Source organism: Balaenoptera borealis (assembly GCF_965194805.1).
Source record: "Balaenoptera borealis genome assembly, chromosome: 2".
Lineage (NCBI taxonomy): Eukaryota > Metazoa > Chordata > Mammalia > Artiodactyla > Balaenopteridae > Balaenoptera > Balaenoptera borealis.
This window is the reverse complement of record NC_138867.1, coordinates 47,366,124-47,377,074: the sequence shown is the minus strand read 5'-3', so window position 1 is coordinate 47,377,074 and position 10,951 is coordinate 47,366,124. Positions and strand designations below refer to the sequence as shown.

The following is a 10,951-nucleotide window of genomic DNA, read 5'->3' as shown; positions in this document are numbered from 1 at the left end:
TCTCCTCCCACAATACCCACTGCTTGGTTACTTCTAATCTGTCACAAATCACACTAATAACCCTGACTTACATTTTTCCTTTTGTCTGCTTGAAGAAGACAGATCTATGTCTTCTTCTTTGTACATAGCACCTGGCAAATTGTGGGTACGCATAACACGTGTGTAGACTAGATAAATGGGTGGGTGGATGGATGAATGGAAGAATGGTGTGCCCTTATTTTTCTGCTGCCTTTAAAAGGACCCTAGGACTCCCCCAGTTAGTCCACTCAGAGAGTAATGGGTGCTATGTTTCTTCCTCCATATTTCCAGTTAGCTGTATTTCATGCATCTGTAAATCTGAAGCATATTTTCTCTATTAGAAGTGAGACACATGATTGGTTATGGAAATGTATGCTCTGCATATTCTACAAGACAAAATTAGAATCCAGTGATCTCTCAATTTGTATTCCGTGGCATTATAATCAGCCTGTGGCACTTGTTGACACGCTGCAGCCTAACAAACTTTGCAGAGGGAGACCTGCTCCATCTCACTTGAGCCCCAGTGATTCTAATATGTCTACTGATGGCCTTGTAGCCGTATGCAAGAGGCTTCCTCCGAATCATGTCTCTTTTCCCTTTCCTAATATCTCCCCTGCCTTTAACACTGTCTTAGAAATAATGTTCCCCAAATGACAATTGCTTTTGATCATAAATCACTTACTTGTTCATATTACTTGATTCTCAAACCACTCAGTTTGGTTATTAACCAACAGAGAGCCGAATCAGCCCTTCATTTGTGCTCTGTAAATACGATGTTTAAGGATCAGGTTTTCTTCACTGTGCGCTCCTGTGTAACTTTCCCAATCTTCCTGGGTCCATTTTCAAATGTGACAAGACACAGAGAACAGAAGCTCGACATGATGGCAGCTCAGCTAGTGCTGGTTATAACAATTTATCTTCATACTGGTCAAATATCTTAAACAATTTTAACACCAGATATAGCATGAAAATGAGGAACGAAATTATAAACGAAGAACCAGGAGAAATGGTTAGGATAGAGACATTTCTTTTCCCTTCCTCATTTTTCCTTTCACCTGGGGAAGATCAGTGAGAGGAACACGACTGGTCTCTGTCTTTCCCTCACTCAACTCTGCTCAGAGTGACTTATGTGATTAGTGGGTTTGGGGAAAACAAAAGCAAACAAATGACAAATCTGCTTACGGAAGGCTCACTCTCTGCTCTGTTCCTCAAGGAGAGGCCTAGGTGGACCATTACCTTCCATTGCTGGGGGATAAGTCTGTCTAACTCTGGGGCTTTCACACCTAAGAAACTCTCTCCAATATCTGCCTTATAATTAATAAAGGTGATTTTAAAATTTCCTCCATCCGTTAACTATTTTGCCTTTTTTTCTCATTTTTCCTGAAACTCAGACAGGAAAGAGAATTATTGTTTATGTTATTTATGTTGTAGAATTTCTGGAATATACGTCACCGGTGGTTTGTTTGTCGGAAGTGTGATAATTAAAAATATAGGCTTCCTAGGTTCGTATCCTGGCTCTGCCATTTATCAGCTGTGAGCTGTATGTCCTTGTGCCCATAATATAATTCCTCTGTACCTCAGTTTCCCCTTTACAAAATGGGGGCAATAATAATGCCTACTCATAGGGTTACTGGGAGTACACTAGCCTAACACATGTTTCTGTGAGCTATTTCTGTTATCATTAAGCCATGCCATTTGCTTGATGGAATGCCTTGGATGTCAACCTAATGTTGATTCCAAACATGGTGAACTGTTTGGCTTGAGCCATTACTAAATCATAGAATAATAGAACCAAAAGGGACACGAGAAATCTTAGCTTTAGATCCTAGTTCAATGGAAGATGAGACGGAGGCCCAGAGCATAGAAGTAATTCACCCAAGGTTGCACATGGCAGGTCCAAGCCAGGATATCCCATCTGTCTGGACACCTGGCCCATTGAATCTCCCTCTACCTTAGCTGCTGCTCTCACAATTATGATTTCTGTTAACTGTACTTCTCACATTCACTCTACTTGCCCATTTAATGCAGTTATTAAGTCTAGTTGCCAATCACATTGTACCTCCGAGGGTACAATACCAGGCCTCAATAAAATTTTGAGCATTACAACAACAATAAGAACGAGATATTGCTCCCTGAGCCTCTCAGTATATTTTTCCTATTAGAGAAAGCTGAAGTCTGACTCGCCAAGATAATTCATGTAAGAGAAAGCCCATTAGAAAAGCAGTGCTGTTGATTTACTAGCCTCCTTGTATTGCTTTGTTCTTTACAACGCAGACCATTTTTAAAGCCAGATATTTATTTCTTCATTGTTCTTCTAACCCCACTGCTTCCCGCCTAGGGAACTCACTCTTCTGTTTGCAGCAACCCAGGGAGTACAAACTAAATATAGTATTGAAGTAAAACCCCTGCAAAGCTAATGAACTACTTTATGGAGACTGAAGCAGGAAACCTTTTCAGGGGTGGTGTTGCAATTAACTGGATGTGACCACACAAAGGCACAATTTCAGAAACAGGCAACTTACAATAGGGAATTCAGAAGGTCACAAATGATGGCTCGAAAGGTAGAAAATGATTATTTTCAATCATGTACCAACCTGGATGCCTAATCAGACATTTTAATATATGTTTTCAATGGAGTGCAATTTGCCTAAATTTCCGAAATGAAAATGTGGCACATTTGCCAATAACTGGTCTGAATAGCTAATTACCAATTACATACCACTGAGAATCTGATGCCTGTCATGTTGTAACCTTAGATTTCTCAAGTATGGGAAAGGTGGTCAAGTACGTTAGCAGATAAAGTCATAACAGCTAAGAGATCATTGTCCTTTAAGACCCTCAATATTAGTTCAATATGAAAATAATCCTTTTTGGTGAATTTAGGATAAATGACACAATGGATCAATAACAGTTAGCCAGATTATTTTTAGGCATGTTCAGCTATTCTGCTACCGGTGACACTTATGGCTATTTTTAGAACCCAAGTTAAGAATAACTTTTTTTTTTCTCTTTCTACATATCTTCAGGAATTGTTCTTCTATTTAATTATTTATAGAAACTGGAATCCAAGTTAAGTTGACCACAATGTTACCAAGTCATAGAGCTAACTGGATTCAGATTATGATATTGAAACAATTAGCATCAATTTTCATCTCTATCAAAGTGTGTTTAAATTGACAAAGCAATACTGGTTTTTTCCCACAAATTATTGAACTTTATGAAGTAATATATATAGAAAAACAGGATTAAAAAAAATCTTATTAATCGTTTTACTAGAAATTGAGTCAGACAGTAGACTAATAGATAACAGTGTGAGATCTATGAGCTATATTCAAATCCTAGCTCTGCCACTACCTAGCTGGGTGACTGTAAGGGAACTACTTAACTTCTCTGAAATTTAGCTGTCTCTTATGGGAATAGTGATATTGACTACCTCGTGCTGTGTGGACTTCATCATGTAATGCATGTCAGATGCTTCACCCAGTGCTGGCATGCATGATAGGTGGAAGATATTCACTAAACATTAGTCATCATTATGACATCTGAGAACCTCAAGGGTCAGGGAGAGAGCAGTTTTTAAGGAAACTTAGTTCCATTTTAGATTATTAAGCTTGAGTGTCTGAGGAATGGAATTGTCTAGTGAGTCACATGCATGGTATAGAGGTCAAAAGCAGATATTTATATTTCGGAGACATAAATAGGTCAAATGGATCATCTAGGAAGACTGAGTAGAGGTGAAAAAGAAAAAGATCAAAGGAAAAATCTAGGAAGTGCCAATATTTATGGGAAGAGCAGAGAGGAACAACTAATAAAGAGAGCTAGAAGAAGTGGTCAGAGAGTTGAAAGGGGAATCAGGAGGGGCTGACACCATGGACCCCAAGGAAGATCCAAGGAAACAGTGGCTGAGTATCGGGAGGATGAGGCCTGGAAATAGGTCTTTGTATTTAATACTTAGGATATAATTTCCAGTCTTAGTGTGAACAACTTCACCTGCCTGTGGGGACAGAAGCCAAACTGAATGGACGTGAAGAGTGACTGCAACCCAGGAAGAGGGGACTTTCAAGAGGGCTGGCAGAGAAGGGGAGAAGGCAACAAGGGCAGTCAGCTCGGGAGGGAAATGAGCAGAGAGGGGGAAGCGTAGGTATGGCCCAGTCTATCAACAGTTCACTAAAATCTGCTATAGTGAAACATCCCTCTAAATGCACAGCTAGTCTCTATTCCCTAGCCTTTCATAGTTACGTGTAGCCATTAAGCTGATTCTTGTCAAAGGAATGTAGGTTGAAAATATATGCCAATTCAAAGCCAGCATTTTTAATAAGTAGGTGTGTCTTCTGCCAGGTCTCAGGAAGCAGCACCTTCCTCACTGTTCACTTCAGGCCCTGACTCCACACCCTGGGACCCCCTGTCCTTGTTCCTCCATGGCCTCATCTGATGTTGGCATTGGACAGGATGCCCTCCTTGGGAAATGCAGTTTTTGCAACCCACTTTCTATTAGTATCAAGGGTTGTTTAAAAAAAAAGTCAAAAAAAAAAAAAAGTCACAGGCTTATTTTTGCCAGTGCCCTGGTTTCTATGGCAATAAAATTTCCTCGAAAACTAAACAGGTTTCTAATCTTTTTGTATCCAGTCAAGTCCAAAGTTCTTTCTTCGACATAGTTCTCAAGAACGCTTTATTACAATTAATTTTTTTTGGTACCTTAGGAATTATATACAGTTTGTAGCTCTACCAGGAAACTAACCATCTCTGTAACGTTTTTAAATAGGAAAGTATGTCCTAATTCCAAATGATGATGTAAAAATTAACATCTGGAAGTATGAACAACACATTTTTAAGATAGAGATTGCATATAAGATAAATGTATGGGACTTGTTTTGAAATTGTTGGAAAAAAGTTTGATGAGGTTATTGGTGTGTTTAGTCTACCTGGGGTTCTGAGAATCACAGATGCTGATACTGAGGTGGAGATCAGTTAGGACACAATCCCATAATCTCTTCTCTTCTTATATCCAGATGGGTTCCTGTCTCCCTTAATGACTATTTTTCCCCTTGGGCTTACTTGCACTATAATTGGCAGGGCTCATTCTTATACATTCTCCGATAAGAGAGTGAGAACAAGGGAAAGTTTGATAGATAGGACAGTGTGGAAGCAGCCCTCCAGCTCTCCGTCCCATTGACCACTGAGCACAGTTGCTCCAGCAGCACCCCCTGCCTCTTTAAGGGTCAACTCATGCCCTGCTCACACAATTAATCTTGCTCTGATAAAAATCTGAGAAAGCATGCTTGATTCTCTTATATGAAGTTGATTACAGGTGTTGACAACCAGCCTTCAGGAGAGATCAAAAGTGGCAAAAGCAATTTATTCACTCACATGACTCTAGGATGCTTGGTCTGATGGGATAAACCATAATCCAAGGAAAGATCTGATGAAAAGATTTACTTCCTTGTTCTTAAAACCTTAGTGCAGAATACGAACAATGTAACTCAACTAAAATTATTTTTTGGAAGCCTCCCTGTTACACAATTGGAAAGTTAGTAAAATTACAATATTGTACCTGATTCCTAGCTTATAGTAAAAGAATTGCTGTTCTCATTTTGTAACAATAAGTGCAGCTAGCATCCTATGGAAGAGGGCACCTACTCTGACAACACCATCCCTGAAAGACATCTGGTATTTTATTCTGTTCTTCCATGTCAGGAATTCTTAGGCCATGCTAATTAGAGTATTTTTAGTCATATATTTCAGCTGCATCTTATATACCACCTGAAGCAGGGCAGCTTCAAATAATAACAGCACTAAGCATCAGAGTAATTATTATTTATAATTACTTCCGCATGGCAGGTTGGCTCATAAATTGTAATGGAGCTCTTTCCACAGTGGTGATTGCCAACCTTCCTGGCATTTGTGGGATAAATGTTTATCCAAATAGAAATAATGTGGTAGAGTAATTTCATAGTCAGCCTGAATCCTCCCTTCCTCACTCTCCCCAGAGGTTATTTTAAATGCACAGAATTGGAGGGGAGGGAGGTGATGGTTATCCTACTTTGGAAGTTCTGATGTCCACACACTGACTCCTGATATTCATCTTCCTGGCAGAGATGTAGGTTGGTGCAAAATAGCTCCTGGGCAGGCAGACAAATTTACTGCCAGCAGCTGGAAGCTCAGTTCTTTCCAAGAGCCAGGTAAGAGCTTGACTCCAGGAAAGGAATCAGGAGAAGCTTCCCTCCTTTCTCTCCTCTGGATTCATTGTTAGCTGGAAAGGGGGTGAGAGAGAAATCAACCACACTTTACAAAGACACTAGAAATAGAATGTGTCTTTGCAAAAAGAATGCATAGCATGAGGGGATTTTTACACTATACCTATATGTACAGTCGATTCCATTTATGCAATGAACTTCTCTAGTACCTTTAAAAATCACCGATTATTTGACAGAACCTGGGGACACAGAGATTGGAATCCCTGATGGTCAAACATTGTTGGGGAAGGAAGAGGAAACATCTTTACAATTATAAAGTAGATCCTTGAGGATTGAAAGGATCTTTGAGGATTTTATTTCATCCAAGTGCAAATAACATATATATGTTTAAGAAGACATTGTTGGAATTTTAGTTCCTCCAAAAGCAGAGCCTGAGAAAACGTAGAGCGGGTAGTTTTTTGGGGAGGTGATGCTGGGAAACAGGAGTGAAGTAATAAGGAGAATGAGACAGGAGAGGAGAAAAAGACGATGTAAGGATGTATTATCAGGGTCATTGGGATGAGTATGGGGCTCTCAATACTGCTATAATCTTCTGAAAAGCATACAGAAAGTTTTCCAGAATTGTCCATCTAAAAGACGACAGGCTAGAGGATCCATCCCCTGGCTCTGGTCTCTATTAATTGAGGGCTATTGCGGGGTTGGGGGTGATTCACAGCCCTGGACTTCCTGGCTGTGCTTGCAAGCATGAACCTGGTGAGTTGTGCTGTAAGAGAAGGCCCTGGGGCAGAAAGCAGAAAGGCGTGCGTGATATGCCTGAGGTAGACCACTGAGCATGCACAGATTTGCCTGCTGCAGCTGAAAATCAGAAGCAGGCCAAGGAGATGGGTGGGGGCCTAAGAGCATCTGCTACTCACAACCACTTAATAAGGAAAGACCATTTTAGAATGATGATGTCAACTGCATGAAGAGCTTCTAACAGTGTTCCTTATTCTTCCTTTTAAAGGTGTGCACACATCTAATGCCCCAGGTGACATACATCATCTGTTTCCTGCTATATTCAATTCCAAACTTTGAGTCTATTCTGACATTATTGCTCCACAGGTCTTAGTCTTTGCTGAAGTTTCCATTATACTTAAGGCCTAACACATCTGCTTGAGTTGTAAAATGGATTATAATTTACAAAGAAAAAGGACATATTTATGATTTCATAATGGTTTTGACAATAGTATGGCTTGTTTTTTGAAACAATCATTTTAAAGGAAATAATTGATAGATGTGGCTCCGTAAAAATGAGAGGAAAAGAAAGGTATGTCCCAAATATACCATAAACAAAACTAAAGGCAAACAATTAGGGGGAAAAAACTTATTTGCAAGAAAAACAAGTTTATGTTCAGGAAAAAAGTGTCACAAATCAATAAGAATAAAGATATATAGCTGAAAAGTTAGTAACTTATGTAAGAAAAAATGCAAATGGCAAAGAAACATTTGAAAAAGACAGTCCAAGAGATGAAAGTGAAAATACAATAAATGTAAAATTGGCAATCAAAAGAATGATCATGCTATCTATTACAGGTTCAGTGAAATGGGCATCTTGTGCCCTGTTATTGGGAGTGCAGAACTGGAGAATTTCTGTTACATTAATTTGGCATAACAGAATTTACAAAATTTTAAATTTTAAATTTAAAAAACGAGAAATTCTATTTCCTACGATTTACCCACCCACATAAAGAGGTAAATTCGGTAAAGAGGTATCAATGCAAATTCCCATCATTTACTGTGGCAAAAAGAAAAATCAGAGAAAAAAGAAAACTAGCAATAAGAGATTGTTTAAATAAATTTTTCTTATGTTGCTATTTAAAATCAGGCTTTCAAAGTATATTTAAATATTTCAGAAAAGGTTCGTAACATAGAAGAGAAAACACGGTTGGTGATATAGCATGTATCTTCTTTTTAAATATGGACTATACATATAGAAAACAATTGGAAAGTTATACACCAAACTATTAATAGCTATCTTTGGGTGGTAACATTCCTCGTGATTTCCTTTCTACTTTTCTATATTTGCATATTTTCTACAATGCCCATATGTACTTTTAAAATACTAGTCAAAACTAATTATTTTTCAAAAATCTACTTCAGTGTTAAAATTAATTATGACTAAGACTTGAGTGGGCGGCTTCAACTACTCTTTTTGTCTTCCCTCCTTTTCTTTTAGAAATTTTTATCTTCTAAAGGAACATATTAATATAGTATATCTGAATTTTAAAGTCACTCTAAATCTACATCATTTTTCTTCAGTTAAATCCTTTTATGGGACAATTCCAGAAAGAACTTGGAGGCATCAGGGATAGCGAGCCTAGTTTTTTTTTATAATTCTAGCACCAGAATATACAAGGATAATGAATTATCTACTCATTTAGAGAGAGAGTGACGGTAGGAGAAAAAAAGAAAGAGGAAGAGAGAAGTACAAATGAAGAGACAGAAAAGCACGTACAGAATTACAGAATGTAGCTTGGATGTTTGAGACTGGTTTTGTTCTGTTTTCCTTCTTGAGTCATAAAGGTCAGAAAGACTATTAAGAGATTATTAAATGTTTTGGTTTTCCAAATATGACTCTTCTGTATATAAGAAAACATCAAGAGTGGGGACCTAGAAGTAAAATTTTTAAATCCACTCAAATAGAAAGTAAAAATCGAAAAATTATTTTTTGAATAAAATAAATTAAATGATAATGCTTTCTCCATGTGCTCAAGTCCCTTCCATGGGTACTACCCAATAATTGTAAAACTGGCAAGAAAAATAACCTAATGTACTACCCAAAGTTTCTTTCCTAATCAGATTTCTGATTTCCATATGCTCCTTATTAGTTTTTCCAACATTTTAAGGTGGTGTATTAAATATACAAAAGTTACACAAAGGCAAAAAATTAAGAAAAGCATGTACAACATGTTGACATAATCAAAAATAAGAAGGTTGAAATTCTCATATGCCCTCTTTTTTTTCTCATGGCAACAGTGTTCCCCGGGGAACTTTGGAGGAGACAACTCGAAGGATTATGATTCACCACTTGTGGGTGAATAATTTGTCATCCTAGTCTGGCACATTTTTTCCCTCTTCGTTTGATCTTGCCTCATTAGAGGCAGCTGACAAAACAATCTTAATTGAAAATAGGCTGGAGGAAGCATTTGCTGAATATGGAGTCCAAATAATGGATTGGGACATGGGGAGTCAAATCATAAAACTCAAGAGCATGAGTGCAGACAGATCAATAAGGTGAGGCAAAAGTAAAGAAAGGAACAAGAGTGCAAAAGCAAAGTGATGGTTAATCAAGAGGCATACACACAAGGACAGGTCCAAAGGTAGGACTTAAAGTTCACCTGCCCAGAATCCCAGCAATATACAGGCATTAACATTCAGGGGCAGGAGTGCAGTTTCTAAAATGACTGTGATATTAAGGAAGGAGATCTAGGCAGAAGCCACCTGCAAGAGAATGGAATGGAAGATAAAGGAAACCAGAAATTTCCAGTTTATAGGAAATCAGGATCCCAGGAAGACCAGGTAGATGATCTATTTGAAACTGAGCAGGTGAACAAGTACATTTGGATTTTATATATTCCCTTCATCCAAGAAGGATTGGTCTCAAAGTAGGGGTGGAGCCAAAATAATAAGTAATTATTTCAGCTGTCCCAAGTCTGCAGGTTTGAGAGCTACAGGAGCAATAAGTCTAAAAGATAATCAACATAATGCTATATTCTCTGTGGTCCTCTAACTTTTCCTGTTTTTTTTTTTTTTTACATTTGCTTTTCCATAAACTCAGAGACTTCCAATGTTTTCTTTTAATCCATTCCCCAAAAGCAACTATAAATTAGATAAGAAGAATTATACATGTTAACATAAATGTAACCCATGTCCTATCCTATGATTTCCTGCTGTTTCCATTATCAAACCGCATATGCTGTCCACCATCTAGTGACCTGCATGCCCCTGGGTCCCCTGGTAGCTATGATGTGGCCATGCACCTTCTGAAACTCTAACAGAAGGGTTATTTCATTTTCCTTTCTGTGTCAGGAAAGAAAGCAAAAGCTAGGGGACAATCAGTCAAGCGGTACAGTGTGCTCTAGAGTACAGCCTCAGGGACTCAGGGAGGAAGTCAGAGAGAATCTGAGGATGTACAAACCCTGGTCCTGACAATACCAGTCAAGACATGGAGGATTCCAGGTCCAGTCGCAATTAGTCTGATTTTGATTCCTAGGATGACAATTCTGTGCTTGGCTAGAAAACATCCAATTCTCTAGAAACCGTTCCTATCAACACAGAGATCTATTCTGCATGCCAGATGACACAACTTAACAAAAAAAAGTATTTTCTTGGAGGCAGGAGCAGCCTTTTTAAGTCATCAACTCACTACTCTGCTTTCTTTAAACTACTGCACCTAGATTAAGATGTATTCATTTGGAAAGCTTCTGTTAAGGATGGACTGCAAGCACCCCATGTAACAGATCCCATGTTTGACAAAACAAGATATTCTTCCTTATGCGTTTGACCATAAGCTTGTCATTTGGCCATTTTAGTATCACACTTCCTCCTTTGTCCTCAGAGAAACTAGAGAAGAGTTGATCACCTTTACACACACATCAGTATTCCAGAGCTGTGTCTCCAAAATAGATGGCTCAGATGTCTCATCCATTCAACTCATAAACATAGAGGCAACACATTTCCTTGTCACCTCACAGAGTATT

General features: G+C 38.4%; 1 protein-coding gene across 2 annotated transcripts in view; it reads right to left on the bottom strand.

The window, feature by feature from the left end:
* The window catches only part of RAB3C (RAB3C, member RAS oncogene family), a 314,700-nt gene that overhangs the window by 232,761 nt on the left and 70,988 nt on the right, over positions 1 to 10,951 (bottom strand). The gene's annotated exons all lie outside the window — the stretch shown is intronic.